Genomic DNA, 23,072 nt, shown 5'->3' on the forward strand with positions numbered 1-23,072 from the left:
TTCCGATACAACATGTGGAACTCTCACAGTGACCAAAGAGGAGATGGTAAAAACTGACTTACATGTAATGCTAATATTGTCCTCATGTCAATTTAGTTGACCAAGAACCTTTCCAATGTTTGATTACATTTTACATTTTAGTCATTTAGCAGACGCTCTTATCCAGAGCGACTTACAGGAGCAATTAGGGTTAAGTGCCTTGCTCAAGGGCACATTTACGTCATTTAGCAGACGCTCTTATCCAGAGCGACTTACAAATTGGTGCATATTGATGACAACAGCCGGGAGCCATTTTTACCCAGGTGAATTCCGTCTTCCACAAAGTAGCCCAGAAGGAGTCCAAGTTGTTGACGAAGGACATGCCCAAGTCCTTGGTCAGACGCATTAACCACTGGTGAAGAGACCAAAGACGGCTAAAACACTCAGTCCCACAACGGCGATGAGATGGAATTGGGCCTGAGACAATTATATGTTCTTCTAATTTATGAGCATTCTCCAAGAGCTGTAAGAAATTGTCTCTTAGCTTTACAGATTTCACACGTATAATATCATTAGACCCAATATGCAACACAACTGTTTTCAGAGCAGGAATCTGTTTCTTGATGGTGGGCATGACTTCTGATAACTCCAATACCCTAGCTCCAGAAAAACAAAGTGTACGGGTATTTCAGACTTCCACCAATCTAACCATGGAGCTTCCCATAATAATGGTTGATGGCTGTTGTCCATTTCGAGCCGGAGCCCTCAGCCCAACCCTAGCCCCACTAGGGGCTTCTCTAACTTGCCCCCACAAATGACAGGAATAGCACCGTAGACCCCGGTGAAGCAGAACCCACCTTAGACCTCGGCGATGCCGTCACAACGTTGGCCAATATGGAAGGAACCTCCGACGCTCCATGAGAAGATTACGCCGGGACATCAGGCTCCAGAGCAGCGAAGCTTTTTGATGTCGGCAGCCTATTCATGAATCCCGTCACTGCAGAGGGCTCAGAAAAGAGGAGGACGCCGCCCTCGACTTCAGCGATCACATCTGCGATGAATGTCTCCCTGTCCGGCCAGGAGAGGATCATCCCGCGATTCAGCAGCAAAGGTCCCGCCGACTCCATTCTACGTCGGTGAGAGGTTACGTGAGGGAAAACACACACACATTTACAATAGACAATTTGTAGGGGGTCACACTCACACACACACACACATATATTGTTTGTTTCATTTACATAAACAAAACAACAACCCTTTTTCCTATTGGCGAGCAGCTGGCACATAAAGTCAAATCTTCACAAATAAAATATTTATTGGATATCTCATGACAACACCTAGGAAGACGCCCAGGACCAGGATATGGCCAATTTGGCCATATGTTCATTCCACAAGTAATGGTGGTGTATACATTTTTTATCATGTCAGTTTTCCAAGACAAATGGAATTCAATCGAGTACAGGCTTAACTGAATGAACAACAGACAGATAGCAATATGGAAATTTATTAAATAGTTTGGGGTACGGCCTTGTTTCCGAGGAATGTTCCTCAGAGCCAGATGCTGTTGACAGATAGCCCTTTACTGGGCAGCTGGCATCGAACCAGCTAGTGGTGGTGGGGAGGTGGATGGTTGTCAACAACTGTTGCTTAAAAAAAGTGAGAGAGCATGGGTAAGTTGACATATAAATACATCCCAAGATTTACGCCCATTGGTTGAGAGAGAGGAAGGTGATAATTGCAATAGGTTGAACAGCAATCATGAGGTATGTGCATTATTGTGCTGTACTTATAGGCTATAAGGTAAATAGGTGAATGACATTCTGCACATGGCTTAGAGTAAAGAAGAGAAGAAGCAAGACGCTATGCTGATGATACCTTTGTATTCATTGGCACTATGCCCGTATAATAGGAATCGAAGTGAATTACTTGATGAAGTTAACCGAGCATTCAGACCAGCCTTCCTGTTAGAACTTTCATAAACAATATTATAAATCAAGGCCTACAGAAGCGATGAGCTGGTCCTCTGGAGAGGTATTTTTCCAGGATCAGGACAGCTCATACGGTCCTAAAGCCCCTTAATGGACCCATCAGGAATTGGCCAGCTCAGAGGGGAGCTTGACGAAACCTACTGCTGTGATATGATACTGTGTATGAATAACAAGTCAGATCAAACAGGTCCCTTCCATCCATCATCCCTTCCCTAAGGGGAAAAGGCCTAGCCATCCATCCAGGAGACAAACAACCCTCACACAGAGTCCACCGTTATACATGCAGTACAAAGTAAAGGACTGAGCTGATAAGTTCCTCCAGGTCTAAGGGGTCTAGCTACTTCAGGAGGAGAGGGGATGCTTCACCTTTAACCTGCACAACTTATAAAACCCTGGGATCTCTCTCTTCCCATTGGTTCCCCTGTAACTGTATTATCTTCCTCACATCTCACTGGGCACAGAGAGACAGACAGATGGACGGACGTACAGACGGACAGAGATGGACAGAGATAGACAAACAGACGTGCAGACAGACGGGCAGAGACAGACAGAGTCAGACAGATGGATGGACAAACAGACAGGCAGACAGGCGGACAGAGACAGACAGAGTCAGACAGACAGACATACAGACAGACAGACAGATGGCTCTGAAGACCTGTACTGTATAGACCGGTGGGTCAGTCGGTGCTCCTCTCTGGAGACTCTCCCTTCAGCCTCTGGGTCTAACACTTCCAAGAGCCTAGGAAGAACTCTGGGAATCTGAACTGTCACTTGATGTGATTTATTCCCTGCCTCAAACACATGGATGTATTTAAAGGGCAGTGGGGTGACCGAGAACAACATGTGGGAACAGATATGAGAAACGGTCCAGTCTTTTTTTCTCCTTAATTCAATGAATTCCCCCTCGCTGGTTGAGATGTGTAACGTAGCTCTCGTGTAATGTGATATACAGTACAGCTAGGCTATCGCTAGCACCCGTGGCCAAACTGCATCTGAGGCTCGCTGTTTCTCATTGAAGACATGTACTGGTCCTGGGTATTTATATTATCCCCCGAGGATTAATGCTTGGGTTGTTTTTTTAAAAGAGCTAAAGGCCCAGTGCAGTCAAAAATCGGATTTTCCTGTGTTTTATATATCCACGCTATGAGGTGGAATAATACTGTGACGGATTACCAGGACGTGTACTCCGAGCATGTGCTGACCAACTGGCAAGTGCCTTCACTGACATTTTCAACATGTCACTGACTGAGTCTGTAATACCAACATGTTTCAAGCAGACTACCATAGTCCCCGTGCCCAAGGACACTAAGATAACCTGCCTAAATGACTACCGACCCGTAGCACTGATGTCTGTAGCCATGAAGTGCTTTGAAAGGCTGGTCATGGCTCACATCAACACCATTATCCCAGAAACCCTAGACCCACTTCAATTTGCATACTGCCCCAACAGATCCACAGATGATGCAATCTCTATTGCACTCCACACTGCCCTTTCCCACCTGGACAAGAGGAACACCTACGTGAGAATGCTATTCATTGACTACAGCTCAGCGTTCAACACCATAGTGCCCTCAAAGCTCATCACTAAGCGAAGGATCCTGGGACTAAACACCTCCCTCTGCAACTGGATCCTGGACTTCCTGACGGGCCGCCCCCAGGTGGTAAGGGTAGGTAACAACACATCTGCCATGCTGATCCTCAACACGGGGGCCCCTCAGGGGTGCGTGCTCAGTCCCCTCCTGTACTCCCTGTTCACCCATGACTGCATGGCCAGGCACGACTCCAACACAATCATTAAGTTTGCCGACGACACAACAGTGGTAGGCCTGATCACCGACAACGATGAGACAGCCAATAGGGAGGAGGTCAGAGACCTGGCCGTGTGGTGCCAGGATAACAACCTCTCCCTCAACGTGACCAAGACAAAGGAGATGATTGTGGACTACAGGAAAAAAAAGAGGACTGAGCACACCTCCATTCTCATCGACGGGGCTGTAGTGGAACAGGTTGAGAGTTTCAAGTTCCTTGGTGTCCACATCACCAACAAACTATCATGGTCCAAACACACCAAGACAGTCGTGAAAAGGGCATGACAAAGCCTATTCCCCCTCAGGAGACTGAAAAGATTTGGGATGGGTCCTCAAATCCTCAAAAAGTTCTACAGCTGCACCATCGAGAGCATCCTGACTGGTTGCATCACCGCCTGGTATGGCAACTGCTCGGCCTCCAACCGCAAGGCACTACAGAGGGTAGTGCGTACGACCCAGTACATCACTGGGGCCAAGCTTCCTGCCATCCAGGACCTCTATACCAGGCGGTGTCAGAGTAAGGCCTTCAAAATTGTCAAAGACTCCAGCCACCCTAGTCATAGACTGTTCTCTCTGCTACCGCATGGCAAGCGGTACCGGAGCGCCAAGTCTAGGTCCAAAAGGCTTCTCAACAGCTTCTACCCCCAAGCCATAAGACTCCTGAACAGCTAATCATGGCTACCCGGACTACTTGCACTGCCCCCCCACCCCCACCCCATCTTTTTACACTGCTGCTACTCTGTTAATTATTTATGCATAGTCACTTTAACTCTACCAACATGTACATATTACCTCAACTACCTCAACTAGCCGGTGCCCCCGCACATTGACTAGCCGGTACCCCCCTGTATATAGCCTCCCTACTGTTATTTTATTTTACTTCTGCTCTTTTTTTCTCAACACTTTTTTGTTGTTGTTTTATTTTACTTTTATATTAAAAAAGAAATGCATTGTTGGTTAAGGGCTGTAAGTAAGCATTCACGGTAATGTCTACACCTGTTGTATTCGGTGCATGTGGCAAATACAATTAGATTTGATTTGATTTGAAACTGTGAAAATGATGATAATGCCCTTTTAGCTTAACAGCTGTTTCAAAAGACTTTCTGAAATTTCAGGCTGTTTTGGTGGGATGGAGTTTTGACCAACCCGGTGACATCACCAGGTGGTAAATGAGTTAATAGACCAATAAGAAAGAGAGTTCCAAACCTCTCCATCAATAACAGCTAATTTTCTGTTTTCTCTTCCCCACTCAGACCATTCCCAGACAGTCCTAGCAAAATTTTTGCTTGAGAAATTACTCTTTGCTAAGAAGCTATTTTTGTTTCTTTTTGACCATTTTAATTGAAAACAATCACAGTAAGGTACTTAATTGTTAACCAGCAATGATTTGAGATAAATATCAATATTAGGAAGGTGTTCTTAATGTTTTGTACACTCAGTGTACAGCTTGAAGTAGAATGCGTTGCTCAGTTGATTGATAGGTGTAGGCCTAGGCTACTGTAGAACGATAAACTTTCCTCCGGTGTGGATGCTCATACTAAGCTAACATATGAAATTGTTTTAAGATGGTCAAGGCTGCATTGATACAATGACTTAGCAATGACCCAAGCCCAGCTCAGCTAATCCCTACCATTGTGACACAGTGTTGTCAAAATGCTTCAGCAAATGTACATTACATCAGGGGCATTGGTAGACACAATATTAATAACCAAATGTATGTCCCTCTAACTGCCCTGAATGCCTCTGCTGATCCTACAGCTATTGTATGCAGTAATCATGTGCCTAAGAACCAGATTTATACTGTTAGCACTGAGCCGGTGTGCCCGAGGAGGAAGTCCACTGTGTGCAGCTCACCCTGCACTAACATAAAGAACACGAGCACATCTACTGCTGCTAAGCTTCCCAGTAAAGCAATAAAAACAAGTAAGCATCCCTGGAGAATGGACACCAAATTAGAACGGATACATTTTGGTCCGTGGTCCATGCGCGTGTGGAGTGTGTGACATATAAAATTCCCTATTTTCTAATTGGCTAAACAGATGGTTTTGTATCTGTCGCCCCGTCAAAAGTTCAACTCGTGAACTTTTTGTCCATGAAAATGGATGGAAATTGTATGGATATGGATGTGTCATCTTCGATGACCATAAACGTACTACTCCTATTGAGAAAGCATTGGAAATCACGGATACGGATCAAATCAACAGGCCAGTCTGGCCTCGCCTTTACTCATGAGAATGTCTGGTTGGGATGTTTGACAGGTCTGTGATATTGGTTGGAAGGGAGTGTGTTCCCCGCAGGCTTACTAAATAGGTTAACAGTGAGTCAACACTAGTCTGAAGTGGTTTCTCCATGTCCACTAACGATTCAGCAGGAAAAGAAAGGTCTAATGCAAGGAATACACTGTGCATTTTTAGATACTTCACTGTACAATATAACCAGGGTTGAAAGTAAACCGGTACGGTCCGGCATGGAGTACAGTACCAGTAAAATAAATAGTGGCGGTACGCAGTACCAGTAAAAGATTAGCCTATCACAATAATTAGATAAAAAATGTCAACAAAACCTTAGGCTTCTACACTGTAATTATCAGGTCAGCCACAATTTTTTTTTTTTATGGACAAAGGTGGTATACGTTCCAAAATGCGGTGTGGGTTTGTCTCGACAACAAGAACATGGTGAAATTTTCCACGGCAAAGATGACATGCCGAGACCAAGACACCAGCGGACAACAGAGGACAGAGGATGTATTTTTCCATTCATCAAATGGCTGGTGCGCTGTTGGATGCTGGAAATATTTTAGAGTGGATGAATGTGCACAGGTAGCCTAAGAAGCATTTCTGTGGGGAAATGTTGTTGCAGTGTCATGTACACGTTTAAGGTGGCGTTTTAAATACAAAACAAATTGACAATACAACTTTTATAACAGGTACATACCAATAAAAAGAGACTAGCCTGCTGGCTTACTGGGTCGATAGGAACATTAGCCCGAGCTGTTTAGGAGGGATATCACACCTGGCACAAATTATTGTCTAGTTCTGTTTTTCCTACCGAGGCGTGCCCTATACCTGCACCCAGAGGGGAGTAGTTCAAAGTTCGGGTACAGCGGGTGGCTTTGGTCTAAAATGATTTTGTGAGCCTTGCGGAGGGCCCTGACCTTAAAGATCTTATCCAGACCTGTCTGTTTGATTCCAAGTACCTTGCTTACTGTGGTGATAATCCTTCTCAGCAATTTTCTCTGGCTGACAGTGGCATTGCCAAACCAACAAACAATACAAAAAGTTAAAATACTCTCAATGAAATATTTGTAAAACAGAGTCTGTATAGTACAGTCAACACTAAAAGATCCCAGCTTTTAAAGTACAGTCTCTGTTGACTCTTTTTGTAGATCAGGTCAGTACATTTACTCCACTGAAGCTTATTGTCCAAGAGGACACCCAGATATTTGTATTCCTCTACAATCTCTATGTTCTGACTTCTGATAGATGTTGCAGAGGTAGGTGTTGTACACTTCCTGAAGTCTGTGCACATCTATTTGGTCTTGTTGGTATTGAAGACCAAGTGTGATTTGTCACACCACTCTACAAAGTCATTTAGGACCAGGCCATGGTGTTCCTCGTCATCATGCAACAGGCTGATCAAGGCAGTGTCATCAGCGAACTTAACGAGGTGTCTGTCAGGATGGGAACTAGTACAACTATTAGTGTACAAGATGTACAGGAGTGGGGACAAAACACATCCCTGAGGAGAGCCTGTGTTGGTGGTGCGTATGTCCGACTACTTTGACCCTCTGTGACCTCTGGCTCAGGAAGTCCAACAGCCACAAAACCAGCCCCCCATCTAAGGAGAAGTCCCTAATGAGTCTCTGTGCCAGAATGTAAGGCTGGATTGTGTTGAAGGCAGAAGAAAAGTCAACAAACAGAACCATGACATGGGATTTGGCGCCCTCTAGATGTCTATAGACCATTTTGAGGAGAGTAAGAATGGCATCATCAACTCCTCTGCTGGGCTGATAGGCAAACTGAAACGGGTCAAGGAGCTTCTGGGTGGCGCTGAGAATATGACTTTTCACAATTTTCTCAAAGCATTTCATTACTAATGATGTCAAGGCAACAGGGCGGTAGTCATTCAGCACAGAGGATTAGATGATTTAGGAATGGGTATCATTATTGAATTTTTCCACAATACTGGCACGTTTTGCTGGTCGAGCGAGGATTGGAAAATGTCTGTAAAAACACCAGCCAGTTATTCAGCACAGTGCTTAACACATGTCCACTTATTTTGTCTGGGCCTGGGCTTTTGTGTGAATTATATCCCCTGAACAACTTCAAAACATCAGCCTGTTTAACAACAACCCTCTTAAACATTTGTAATGATGCTTCCATTTGTTTTACCTCAGACACAAAGTCGTCAGACTCAAATCTTGAAAAGAAAACATTCAGTTCATTAGCTATGTTCTGGCCTCAAGGTCAGCATTTGTTTTTCCCCTACCTACAGTTGAAGTCGGAAGTTTACATACACCTTAGCCAAATACATTTAAACTCAGTTTCACAATTCCTGACATTTAATCCTAGTAAACGTTCCCTGTCTTAGGTCAGTTAAGATCACCACTTTATTTTAAGAATGTGAAATGTCAGAATAATAGTAGAGAGAATTATTTATTTAAGCTTTTATTTCTTTCATCACATTCCCAGTCGGTCAGAAGTTTACATACACTCAATTAGTATTTGGTAGCATTGCCTTTAAATTGTTTAACTTGGGTAAAACGTTTCGGGTAGCCTTCCACAAGCTTCCCACAATAAGTTGGGTGAATTTTGGCCCATTCCTCCTGACAGAGTTGGTGTAACTGCGTCAGGTTTGTAAGCCTCCTTGCTCGCACACGCTTTTTCAGTTCTGCCCACAAAGTCTCTATAGTATTGAGGTCAGGGCTTTGTGATGGCCACTCCAATACCTTGACTTTGTTGTCCTTAAGCCATTTTGCCACAACTTTGGAAGTATGCTTGGGGTCATTGTCCATTTGGAAGACCCATTTGCGACCAAGCTTTAACTTCCTGACAGATGTCTTGAAATGTTGCTTCAATATATCAACATAATTTTCCTTCCTAATGATGCCATCTATTTTGTGAAGTGCACCAGTCTCTCCTGCAGCAAAGCACCCCCACAGCATGATGCTCCCACCCCCGTGCTTCACGGTTGGGATGGTGTTCTTCGGCTTGCAAGCAACCCCCTTTTTCCTCCAAACATAACAATGGTCATTATGGCCAAACAGTTCTATTTTTCTTTCATCAGACCAGAGGACATTTCTCCAAAAAGTACGATCTTTGTCCCCATGTGCAGTTGCAAACCGTAGTCTGGCTTTATAATGGTGGTTTTGGAGCAGTGGCTTCTTCCTTACTGAGTGGCCTTTCAGGTTATGTCGATATAGGACTCGTTTTACTGTGGATATAGATACCTTTCTACCTGTTTCCTCCAGCATCTTCACAAGGTCCTTTGCTGTTGTTTTAGGATTGATTTGCACTTTTCACACCAAAGTACGTTCATCTCTAGGAGACAGAACGCGTCTCCTTCCTGAGCGGTATGACGGCTGCGTGGTCCCATGGTGTTTATACTTGCGTACTATTGTTTGTACAGATGAACGTGGTACCTTCAGGTGTTTGTAAATTGCTCCCAAGGATGTACCAGACTTGTGGAGGTCTACAATTTCTTTGCTGAGGTCTTGGCTGATTTATTTAGATTTTCCCATGATTTCGAGCAAATAGGCACTGAGTTTGAAGGTAGGCCTTGAAATACATCCACAGGTACACCTCCAATTGACTCAAATTATGTCAATTAGCCTATCAGAAGCTTCTAAAGCCATGACATCATTTTCTGGAATTTTCCAAGCTGTTTAAAGGCACAGTCAACTTAGTGTATGTAAATTTCTGACCCACTGGAATTGTGATACAGTGAAATATAAGTGAAATAATCTGTCTGTAAACAATTGTTGGAAAAATTACTTGTGTCATGCACAAAGTAGATGTCCTAACCGACTTGCCAAAACTATAGTTTGTTAACAAGAAATTTGTGGAGTGGTTGAAAAACGAGTTTTAATGACTCCGACCTAAGTGTATGTAAACTTCCGACTTCAACTGTATATGGGGGGCACTAGCCATGGATTTAATCCCTTGCCAGGCCACCCTTGAGTTTCCTGAGGAGAGGGTCCTCTCCACCCTTTGTCTGTATGCCTCCTTGTCCACCAGTATCTGTCGTTTAATCTCACGTTGTACATCTCTTAAAGCCTGTCTATTACCCTCAGCATAAACTACTTTCTTCCTATGTAGTTATTTTAGATTGTTTGATACCAAAGGCTTATTGTTAGGGAAGATTTTACAGGTTTTAGTAGGCACAACTGACTCAACACAGAAGTTTACATAGTCTGAAATAACATATGTGAGTTCATCAAGATCAGAGCTGCTGTCCTCAAATATCTCCCACATAGTACAGTCAAAACACCCTTGGAGACGAGTGATACTATTGTCGTTACAGATCTTGACAGTTTTAACTGTAGGTTTCTCCCTCTCCAGGAGCCGACAGTAGGTTGGCCGGAGGTAGACAACATTGTGGTCTGATGTACCCAGGGGAGGTCTAGTGGTGACAGAGAAAGCATTTGGTATTGTCCAATAGCACAAATCAAGAGACTTATTTTTCCTAGTGTGACATTTCACATACTGGTGGTACGTGCGCAGGACCTTGTGCAAAGTACAGTTGTTAAAATCCCCTAAAATAAATGTGGGTGCGTCGGGGGATATAGATTCCAGTTTCTGTGACAGATTCTAAATAATCTCTGATGCATTTACTATATTAGCTTTTGGTTGAATGTACACAACAGTAACAAACAATTGGGGGAACTCACGGGGCAGATAGTAGGGTCGCAGTGACACAGAAAGCAGTTCAATGTCGGGGGTACAGAGTCTCTCTCTCTTACCAGGATATTTTTCTGATTCCCCCGCTTTTTCCACATTTGCATTTGGGTTTGTAATCCACTCGCAGACAATCGGAGATGGACCATTGGGATATCCATCATGTTCGTGTTTGAGTTGCATTGTAGTAGGAACTTTCTACTGTATTGTAATCCACTGCCAGCAGCGTTTTCATAAGTTAGTCCGTTTGTAGCGGGTATGTACATGATCAACAAGATCAGTCCAACACCCCACCACGGTAAAGCCATCGTTGACAGATGATTTACAAACAAAGTGTACAAATTAAAAGCATAAAAGAACGCCACACCAACGTCACACACACTGCGGGAGACAACAGAGCCGCGCCCCGTCATCAGCACCTTGACGTCAGCTTTGGTAAGCCAAGCGCCACGTCCTGCGAGCTTTATCATCGAAATGGTCTGGTTGACTATGTGGTACTCAACAGAGATGTTTTGACTGGGAATTAAGCTGTTAATACTAGGGATTGGCTGTTGCGGGGGGCAGAGAGGTCAATTATGATTTGTTTCTTTCTGGAGTACTTACATGTAGCTATCCCTATGGGGCTGATCCTGTAGATGGGGAAGGGTGGTGATGAGAAGGGGCAGATCATGAATCCTTCCTTGATCTCCTTGGCAAGAAGGGTTTCCAGTTTCCACTGCTTCCGGTTCTGTGATTGCAGTCTGGAGCTTGGGGCATGTGAAGGATGATTATGGCAGGGTGATGAGGCTGGGGGAGAAACTGTGGGTGAGGCCGTTGAGGAGGAACTGGACGAAGGGGGTGGGGTGAGATGAGAGTTCGGCTGCCATGGCTGGGATGTTGATGGGGGTAGAGAGGAAGCTCTACCATCTGGAGACTGGTGGGACGTGAGGTCATCGTCGGAGGTCGGGGGTTCGGCGCTGGCAGCTGTGGACGTGCTAGCGGGGCCCTCTCTGCTGAGAGAACTGGAGTAGATCGAAAATACTAGAGCTTTGGAATCTACCCAGCAAAAAACAGATTTCCCGCCTGCGGATGAGCCTCTGGAGGCCGACCACCAGTGATGGCTAGTGGCTTGGACTTGTTGCCGCTGTAGGCTGTGCGGAGAGATCTATATGTCTCCCAGTGTCTGTCGGAGTGACGTGGGCAGCAGGGGATGATTGAAGCTGCTGGCTCAGTCTGATAGAACGCTGTAACGGGGTATCCGTGAACAGGTCTTCGTCGAATAAAGAGAACATGAGCTGTTCGATGGCGGAGGTGGTGAGTAGCAAAACTAATACCCTATCGGTAAAGTGGATAGTTGGCAATAGCAATAGCGATAGCAAAAGCTGGCGATCAAGCAAGAATAGCGAACTACGAAAGCGTGCTACGCTTAGTGTAACGCAGAGAGCAAATACTAGTGCTGAAAGATTAACCGAAATGTCATTTTTGGGGGGTTATTAAATAACTAAATAGACCCACATCATTTCAATTACTTCAATTCCATTTAGTTCCATTTAGTTCAGAAATCAAATCATTCACGAGAGAAATTTTGTCAAGAACTATGTGTGACGATATGCTCATTGGAAGTTGTAGTTTTCATTAGGCAAATATTCAACCTAGTTCAGCGCAGAAAAGTGGTAATTAACTACAATGACCATAATCCACATCACCTGTTCTTCCTGGCCCCGGACAGAGGTGGATACATACAGACCATATGAGACCGTATGAGAGAGGAATGTACACAACACAGAGATGAGAGGGATAGAGTCAGTTTGTGAGGTAGATCTACCCAATTGATAGTTGTAGTAGTTGGTAATAAGCAGCCTAGCTAAATAGGATGACTCGTTCAATGAGGAGCACAGAGATAAGATTAGATGGTTGTCTGGCTGGCTGCTACTGCATGAGCAGAGATGAGATGGTGACTTTAAGGAATGAAAAATGAAAAAGTAATCAAATAAAAACTAAGTAATATATACAACTGAAATATTTGATTAAAGTAAAGTTAGTAATGTGAATGATGGTTAATAAGTGATACGCAGTAATGGGCATTCACTACCATCATGGGGCTCTTATTCATTGTTTTATTCTGTGTTGTTACAGTATTCAACCCACTGTCAGTGTCAGGAAAAAGGCAGGTGATGGCTGAGGGAAGCTCTAAAATCATTTTAATGTCATTATTTCATCATGCATTTATTTAAATAGTGGGCACAGTGAGACCCGGATTAAGAGGCTGATTCATTAAACAGATGATAAAGAGGTGGTAAAAAAATGAAATGAGATTGTGTGTTCTATGGTTGAAGCAGGGGATTAGGAGGGCCTTCATAAATTAACTAGGATTATCTGTTCTACCCATAAATCAAATTCCAGAACACACACTAGAATTCCAGATCTATCCATTGAAGGTCCTCAGAGTAGTTGAAGTGCATGTGTTGTTAGGAAACCCTGGCATCCCTCAGGTCACTCAGGACAAGGAGAACGTCAATGGGTCAATGAGGACAAGAGCTACCAGCATACACTATATATACAAAAGTATATGGACACCCCTTCAAATTAGTGGATTCGGCTATTTCAGCCACACCTGTTGCTGACAGGTGTATAAAATCGAGAACACAGCCATGCAATCTCCATAGACAAACATTGGCAGTAGAATGGCCTTACTGAAGAGTTCAGTGACTTTCAACGTGGCATTGTCATACCATGCTATCTTTCCAACAAGTCAGTTCGTCAAATTTCTGCCCTGCTAGAGCTGCCCCGGTCAACTGTAAGTGCTGTTATTGTGAAGTGGAAACGTCTAAGAGCAACAAAGGCTCAGCTGCAAAGTGGTAGGCCACACAAGCTCACAGAATGGGACCGCCGAGTGCTAGAGCGCGTAAAAATCGTCTGTCCTCGGTTGCAACACTCACTACCGAGTTCCAAACTGCCTCTGGAAGCAACATCAGCACAATAACTGTTCGTCTCATGAAATAGGTTTCCATGGCCGAGCAGCCTAAGATCACCATAGCAATGCCAAGCGTCGGCTGGAATGGTGTAAAGCTTGCCGCCATTGGACTCTGGAGCAGGGGAAACACGTTCTCTGGAGTGATGAATCACACTTCACCATCTGGCAGTCCGATGGACGAATCTGGGTTTGGTAGATGCCAGGAGAACGTTACCTGCCCGAATGCATAGTGTCAACTGTTAAGTTTGGTGGAGGAGGAATAATGGACTGGGGCTGTTTTTCATGGTTCGGGCTAGGCCCCTTAGTTCCAGTGAAGGGAAATCTTAACGCTACAGCATACAATTACATTCTAGACAATTCTGTGCTTCCAACTTGGTTTGTCGAGATCGGTGTGGAAGAACTTGACTAGCCTGCACAGAGCCCTCATCTCAACCCCATCGAACACCTTTGGGATGAATTGGAACGCCACTGTGAGCCAGGCCTAATCGGCCAACATCAGTGCCCGACCTCACTAATGCTCTTGTGGGTGAATGGAAGCAAGTCCCCACAGCAATGTTTCAACATCTAGTGGAAAGCCTTCCCAGAAGAGTGGATGCTGTTATGGCAGCAAAGGGGGGATTAACGCCATATTAATGCCCATGATTTTGGAATGAGATGTTCGACGAGGATACTTTGATCATGTAGTGTATGTATCTTCTATGATCAGCAGATGGTAGAGTTGTCATATAGAACCTGTCTGAATGGGGAGTGAGATGCTGCTAAAAGCTACCCATATTACTCTGAGGAAGCCGCAGGGTCAGCTAGCTAGACAATGCACCCCTCTACGGGACAAAAGAGGGAATGGTTTACTCCATGTACTAAGGATCAGACCCTTTTTTTCAATTTTCGCCTAAAATGACATACCCAAATCTAACTGCCTGTAGCTAAGCACCCGAAGCAAGGATATGCATATTCTTGATTCCATTTGAAAGGAAACACTTTGAAGTTTGTGGAAATGTGAAATTAATGTAGGAAAATATAACACATTAGATATGGTAAAGATAATACAAACAAAAAAACATGTGTTTTCTATTAATTTTTTTGTTCCATCATCTTTGAAATGCAAGAGAAAGGCCACAATATAATATTGCAGTTTAGGCGCAATTTAGATTTTGGCCACTAGATGCAGTGTGTGTGCAAAGTTTCAGATTGATCCAGTGAAGCATTGCAATACTGGACTATTTTGTATCAAAATGTGCAGAATTGGTCAATTGATACATTTTCAAGTACATAACTATAGAGAACATACAAAAATGATATGGTAATACAAAATGTAAGTTTACACACTCCCAGGAATGTCACACATGATGGATCATTAGCTTGTACACTAACTTTCTCATCTAGATGGCCAGGTGGGGTGGGTGTGGAGCCAGAGACAGCAAGGGTTCAAACTGTAGAACCCAGTTCCTACATTTGAATATAAAAATGGATTTTATCAAACCAAACTATGCTGCATTTTATCTCTGGGACCCTCAGGATGACAAATCAGAGCAAGATTACTGACTGTAAGTACATTATTTACCTTCAGAGGTGAATGTATCAAACCAGTTGCCGTGATACGTTTTTTGCTGTTGTGCACTCTCCTCAAACAATAGCATGGTAATTTTTCAATGTAATAGGTACTGTAAATTGGACAGTTCAGTTAGATTAACAAGAATTCAAGCTTTCTGCCCATATAAGACATGTCTATGTCCAGGAAAGTTTGCTGTTACTTACAAAAGTAATGCTAATCACATTAGCGCATGTTAGCTCAACCGTCCCGTATACGGGACACCGATCCCATAGAGGTGTACATTATACAGGACGGTTGAGCTAATGTGCGCTAATGTGATTAGCATGACTGTTGTAAGTAACAGCAAACCATATGTAGCTTGTTTTTGGTCGCAGGTTCAGGAATAGCTGAAAAATTGCAACATTTACTTAGAACTAACTCTGCAAAAAGCACTGCTGGGTGATTTGAAATATCATAGTCAATCGATCAATATTTAATTGTTATTATTAGCAAAGGTGTTTATCTTTAATTTACAATATGTAGAAATTATGAGAATAGAAAGTTTCAGAACCTATGTGAATTATCACAGCACAGTGGAAAAATATATGACTGGATGGTCTCCAGAGATAGATGGGAGGGGTTGAGGGTAGCTGAAGGCTGGGACTAAAAACAAACAAAAGATAACTAATGTAAAATATACTGTCCATGAAATGTATGTAGTATGTATAAGCTGGAAGTGGAAGCCTAAGTATTGTTGCCCATTAGTTTACTCCAATTAGCGGATTGGTGGTAGGGTTAGGGGAAAATAATAAAGAAGGATAATATATTTAATTAGTTTACTCCAATTAGGGGAGTGGTGGTAGGGTTAGGGTAAAATAATAAAGAAGGATAATATATATATATTAAAAATAATATATATATTTACTAAAAAAGAAATATGTGGGATTGGAAATGATGCAGACAATTACATTGATAGAAGCCACAGTCTATCTGCAATATTAAAGCTGATAAATACATAGCAACGAATTCCAATGTGTTATAATGCCACTGGAACGACAAAGAGTTTTACAAATCTCTTTTGCAATATATCAAGTTTTGTAAATATTTGTAATGTAGTAATTAAGTTAAGGGCAGACAAAACCACGCGGGACAAAGTAGGCAAAGACAAAAGCACATCACGACAAGAGGGATATCACAATGCTACATGATGGGAGACCCACCACAACAATGCAAAACATTGCAACAGCAGGCAACAGCACAAGGGGCAATTAGGAAGAAAGGTATAACGGACAAATGGACAGCTGAGTACAGTGAGTTTCAAAAGTATTGGGACAGTGACACATGTGTTGTTGTTTTGACTCTTTACTCCAGCACTTTGGATTTGAAATGATACAATGAAGTGAAGACTGTCAGCTTTAATTTGAGGGTATTTTCACCCATACATTTACATTTGACATTTTAGTCATTTAGCAGACGCTCTTATCCAGAGCGACTTACAGTTAGTGAGTGCATACATTATTTTTTTATTTTTCATACTGGCCCCCAATGTGAACCGTTTAGAAATTACAGCACTTTCTGTACATAGTCCCCCCATTTTAGTAGACCAAAAGTATTGGGACAAATACATTTATATGTGTTGTCACGGTTTTCTAAGCCAGAACCCAGAAGCAGACCAGGACGAGGTGAGTTGAACGAAGGTGAGTATTTATTAACAGATTCAGAAAACGATGCAGAATAATCCAGGGGACAGAGCGGGCGGCGGAGATGAGTTGGTGGAGGTGAAGTGGCAGATCCAATGATGGCTCGGCAGCCGCCGACAACCAGGCAGGGGTTGGGTGAAGGTTCCGGGAGAATGACTGTAGATAGAAACAAATGGAGGTAAGTACACGGCAAGCCAACAAGGTGCAAAACAACAAAACTAACGCTAGTAACTCAGAGGCTGATACGCTGACAAACATACTGTTCATGGCTAATGATCCGGCAGGGAATGGATGTCAGGTCAGAGCTTATGAAGGGTGATGATCAGGACCAGGTGTGCAGATAGCTGATGAGATGCAGGTGCGGGTAATCGGGAGATCTCCCGCCTAGGAACGTCGCCCGGCAACCAGGCAGGGAGCGTTCAAGAACCTTCAGGAAACAGGAGATTCAGAGCAGAAAAACGGCAACACAGGCAGGAACCGACTCAGGACGCAGGGTTCATGACAGTACCCCCCCTCCGACGAACGCCACCGGGCGGACTACCCGGAGCGCCAGGATGGAGGCGGTAGAAGTCACGAAGGAGGTCAGCATCAAGGATCTGACGCCGAGGAATCCAACTCCTCCTCAGGACCATACCCCTCCCAGTCCACGAGATACTGGAAACCCCGGCCCCGCCGTCTGGAATCCATAATGCGGCACACCGTGTAGGCAGGACCACCTCCGATCATCCGAGGGGGAGGAGGAGGAGGCGGAGGGGGCAACAGAGGACTGAGGAGAACAGGCTTGAGGCAGGAGACATGAAAGGTGGGATGGACTCTGAGCGTTCTAGGTAACTTGAGTCGAACCGCAACAGGATTGATCCCTTTCTCCACCACAAACGGACCAATGAACTTCGGTGACAGTTTCTTAGACTCAGTCCGCAGAGGAAGATCCCGTGTAGCCAACCAGACCCTATCTCCGATGGTATAGGTGGGGGCGGGAATCCGGCGGCGATTCGCCTGGAGCTGATACCGGTCAGAAACTCTAAGGAGGGCCTTTCTGGCCCGATGCCAGGTCCGGTGGCAACGACGAATGTGGGCCTGAACAGAGGGCACTGAGAGATCCTTCTCCTGAGAAGGAAACAAGGGAGGTTGGTAGCCATACAGGCACTGGAAGGGAGACATCCCAGTGGCAGATGTAGGGAGAGTATTGTGGGCATACTCAACCCAAGGCAACTGAGAGACCCAGGAGGTGGGGTTGGAGGAGACAAGGCAGCGTAGCGTGGATTCCATCTTCTGGTTGGCTCTCTCCGCCTGACCATTAGATTGGGGGTGAAACCCAGATGTTAGACTGACTGTAGCTCCAATGGCCAAACAGAAGGACCTCCAGACAGCAGAGGTAAACTGAGGACCACGGTCGGAAACTATGTCACTGGGCAACCCGTGGACCCTGAAAACCTCCCTAACCAGGATCTCGGATGTCTCAGAGGCAGAGGGAAGCTTGGAAATGGGCACAAAGTGGGCGAACTTGCTGAATCTGTCCACGATAGTCAGAATGACCGTGTTCCCCTCAGAAGAGGGCAACCCAGTGACAAAGTCCAGGGCCAGATGCGAACATGGTCAACGGGGAATAGGGAGGGGGTGAAGAAGTCCATAGCTGGGCCGATTGGCACTCTTATTCTGCGCACACACTGGACAGGCATAACAAACCTCCGAGTATCTTCTCCCATGGCCGGCCACCAAAATCGTCTGCGAAGTAACGCCATCGTCCGAGCCACGCCAGGGTGACAAGCCATCTTGCTGGCGTGGGACCATTGGAGGACAGCAGAACGAACCAACTCAGGCACAAACAACCGACCGGGTGGACCGTTACCGGGACCGGGCTGTGTCCGAAGGGCCGCCATAACCTCCTCCTCAATCCTCCACATAACTGCTCCCACGACACAGTTCCGGGGAAGAATCGTCTCGGTCTTGGCCCCACTCTCCTCCCTGGCCTGACGGGAGTTGAGACGTCTAGCCGATTGCACGTAAGCAAGATTCTTGTGGTCAGTCCAGACAATAAACGGTTGCTCCGCCCCCTCCAACCAGTGGCGCCACTCCTCCAAGGCAAGCTTCACCGCGAGAAGCTCCCGGTTACCCACATCGTAGTTCCTCTCTGCAGACGAAAGACGACGAGAGTAGTAGGCGCAGGGATGGAGTTTACCGTCAGTGGAGCATCGCTGGGACAGGTTGGCGCCAACCCCCACATCAGACGCATCCACTTCAACAACGAACTGACGGGCCGTGTCAGGTTGAGAGAGAGAATCGGTGCGTTGGTGAATCGCCTCTTCAAATCCAGGAAAGCTCGGTCCGCCTCAGGATTCCAACTGAAGGTCCTGGTACTGGAAGTCAGGGCAGTTAAAGGAGCGGCCACACGGCTGTAATCCCGGATGAATCTGCGATAGAAATTCGCAAACCCCAGAAACCTCTGGAGCTGCAATCTCGTACCGGGCTGGGCCCAATCTAGAATCGCCCTAACCTTCTCCTGGTCCATCCTAATCTCTCCCCTGGAGATGATGTACCCGAGGAAGGATGTAGTGTGGGCGTGAAATTCACACTTCTCGGCCTTCACAAACAGGCGATTCTCCAGCAATCGCTGCAGAACCTGCTGGACGTGGCTGGGAGGTTCCTTCGAGAAGATAAGAATGTCATCCAGGTAAACAAACACAAAAAGACCGATCATATCTCTCAGGACGTCATTCACCATACTCTGGAACACTGCTGGAGCATTGGTCAGTCCAAACGGCATCACCTGATACTCGAAGTGACCCATCGGTGTATTGAAACCCGTCAACCACTCGTCCCCCTCTCTGATCCGGACCAGATGATACGCATTGCGTAGGTCCAGCTTGGTGAACACAGTAGCACCCTGTAAGGAGTCGAAAGCAGAGCTCATCAAGGGCAGGGGATACTTGTTCTTGACTGTGATATCATTCAACCCCCGATAATCAATACACGGTCGAAGAGAGCCATCCTTCTTACCCACAAAGAAGAATCCTGCCCCCAGGGGTGATGACGAGGGACGAATGAGACCAGCAGCTAGGGACTCCTTGATGTAGGTCTCCAAAGCTTCACGTTCAGGTCGGGAGATGCTGTATAACCGTCCCTTGGGATAGGCAGCCCCAGGGAACAGGTCTATGGCACAATCATATGGTCGGTGGGGAGGGAGTGACAGAGCCCTCTGCTTACTGATCACTTCCCCCAACTCGTGATATGTTTCGGGAACCAGGGACAAATCTGGGGGGTTAGCCTCAATGACCTGACTGGGAACAGGCAGTCTTGAGGCAGTTAGCATGACAATCAATGCTCCAACTAGTTACCTTGACAGTCACCCAATCGAACCAGGGATTGTGTTCCTTCAGCCAGGGGTATCCAAGGACCAGAGGAACATGGGGAGAAGGCAGAATGAAGAATGAGATAACCTCAGAATGATTCCCTGACAACAGCATCCTAACCGGTTCAGTCCTCATCGTGATACGTGCCAGACTACTGCCGTTCAGAGTGGTAGCTTCAATGGCTTCCGGTAATCGCTCCTTGGAAAGCCCCAGCTGTTCCACCACGTCGGCATCAATAAAGCTGCCATCGGCACCTGAATCAACGAAAGCGTTAATCGCTAAACTCTGATTCCCGTTCATGAGGGTAGCCGGGAAACGGGGTCTGACAGGGGTATTGAGAGGTTGTAACTGGCTCGCTAAAAGTCCTCCCAAACTTAGCGAGCCGGGCAGTTTGACGGCCGCTGGGAACAAGTGGAGATGTAATGTCCCGAACTACCACAGTAGAGGCAGCGGTTGGTCTCACGTCTACGTTGGCGCTCCTCCTTGGTTAACCCGTGCCGCCCCACTTGCCTGGGTTCAGAATCTGGAGGGAGGACCTCTCCACTAATCCCGTGTGATGGACAATGATCGACGCGTTCTGGTCCACCTCCTGACCCGAATGGAAACCGAGAAGCTGATTGATTGGACTGCTCCCATTGCTTCTCCCTCCTTCTCTCTCGAACTCTGTTATCCACCCGAATAGACAAAGCTACCAAACTGTCCAGGTCACTAGGCTCCGGATAGGAGATCAGCTCATCCTTGAGTTGCTCCGACAACCCCTGATAGAAAGCCGCTTGCAGTGACTCTTCATTCCACCCACTCTCCACAGCCAGTGTCCTGAATTCGATAACGAAGTCGGCAACTCTGCGAGCTCCTTGGCAAAGAGAAAACAGGCGTTTAGCTGCGTCCTTACCTCGGACTGGATGGTCAAACAGCCTCCTCATCTCTGCCATGAACTCCTGGTATGACGCCATGCAGGTGTCCTGTCGTTCCCATACGGCTGAAGCCCACTCCAGGGCTCTACCACGCAGCAATTCAATAACAAAGGCCATCCTAGCCTTGTCTGTGGCGTAAGAGTGGGGCTGTAGATCGAACACTAATCCACACTGCATAAGAAAGGAACGACATCTTCCCAAATCCCCTTTATACTCATCAGGCATCGGAACCTTGGGCTCACAGAAGGGCACAGCTCCAGAAGCGGCAGGCGAGAGGGGTGAAACCGGTGGTGGATTCTCCACCGGCAAACTGAGCTGACTCTGGATCTTCGTCAGACTGGTAGAAAAGTTCCGAACCGACAACGCTATCTCCTGTAGCGCCGTGCTGTGTTGTCCCAACATCTTCTCCTGATGGGTAATGGCATGGCGAACAGAGTCCAGGTCCGCTGGGTTCATTTCTGGCCGGATCGTTCTGTCACGGTTTTCTAAGCCAGAACCCAGAAAACTACATTTCAGTTCCATTCCCACCTTCCGGCTGCTGGTCCGCCTCACTAACCTCTAGGCTACGGCCTCTCTAAACTCTAGGCCACTAACTAATCACTTGGTTTTGCTCAACACAAGATATGATCCCTCGGCAAAACGGTTAACCTCTCACCCCCAGTTACCATCTCTCAACTGTAAATATACAGGTACTGAACATTGTAACATATCACTCATCATCAATGTAGCCGCTTCTCTCTAGAAATATTATATTATACCACAGTTTGGCTGAATACTTGATTCAAAATTGGTCAAGAGGGTGTTGATTATTTTCGGATATTCAGGCAGCAAAACATGATATACATATGGTTATGAAGTAATTCCAACCACCCTAGTTACATATGATATCAGTACACAAAACCAAAACACACAGTACTTTCTATTCATTACAATAAAGTGAGCCTAACCAAGCACACATCAACATTGGATACATTCTGAACACAGGGCCAGTAATGAGAAAGTTGGCAAGTGAATTTCATTTACTTTTGATAAGTGCTGTCATTTTCACAGCATTTAGTCTGGACAGATGTGAATTTCTCGCATCAGTCTTTGGCTAGTTAGTTACACTGTTTTAAATTTGATAGTCCATTTCCAAAGTCGAATGAATAACATTAGCTTGAATTATTTCAGAGACCTCAAAGTTTATTTAATTCACTAAATAAGAATATCAGACAGTTTTTATGGAACTCCTAGGGTGAGTTTATGGTGGCCTCTGTCTTCTGAACTTTAAAATGTACTATTGGGTAGCGCAAGCTAGATATCTGACCCAGGCCCAGTCCCTTCTTCAGTTCAGATGGAAAAAAAATGTTGTTTTGTGGAAGAGTTCGGAAGTAATATAATGAATTTATTTCAATTGACTGATTTCCTTATATGAACTGTAACTAAGTAGAATTGCTGCATGTTGCGTTTATATTTTTGTTCAGTATAGATTTATACAGTATAATTTCCTTTATCAACTGTATCTGACAGGTTGAATAGATATTATCCTGATATACGAGCAACGTGTTTCAGGTGTGGAATAACAGAAGGTACCTTTTTACACCACATGGGACTGTGTCAAATTACAAGCATTTTGGCAGGAAGTGTATGACATGCTTCCATTAGTCATGAATAATCCTGTTCCACAGACCCTGAACTGCCTTCTGGGTAATTTTGAGAAGGTAAACTTTACAAATAACTGTCATTTAAAATTAACTAAAATTGGCCTTGCTGTAGTGAAAAAGTGTGTCGCTCTAACTTGGAATTCAGACTCCTCTCGCACAATTACAAAATAGTTATCTGAAATGAATAAATGAATTCCTTTAGAGAAAATAATGGTAACACTTTACTGTAGGTGTCCTTATGAATGAATACATTCATAATGCCTTTATAACAGCTACAGTGCCTTCAGAAAGTATTCATACCCTTTGACTT

This window comes from Coregonus clupeaformis, chromosome 12 (assembly GCF_020615455.1).
Source record: "Coregonus clupeaformis isolate EN_2021a chromosome 12, ASM2061545v1, whole genome shotgun sequence".
NCBI classification, from domain to species: Eukaryota; Metazoa; Chordata; class Actinopteri; order Salmoniformes; family Salmonidae; genus Coregonus; species Coregonus clupeaformis.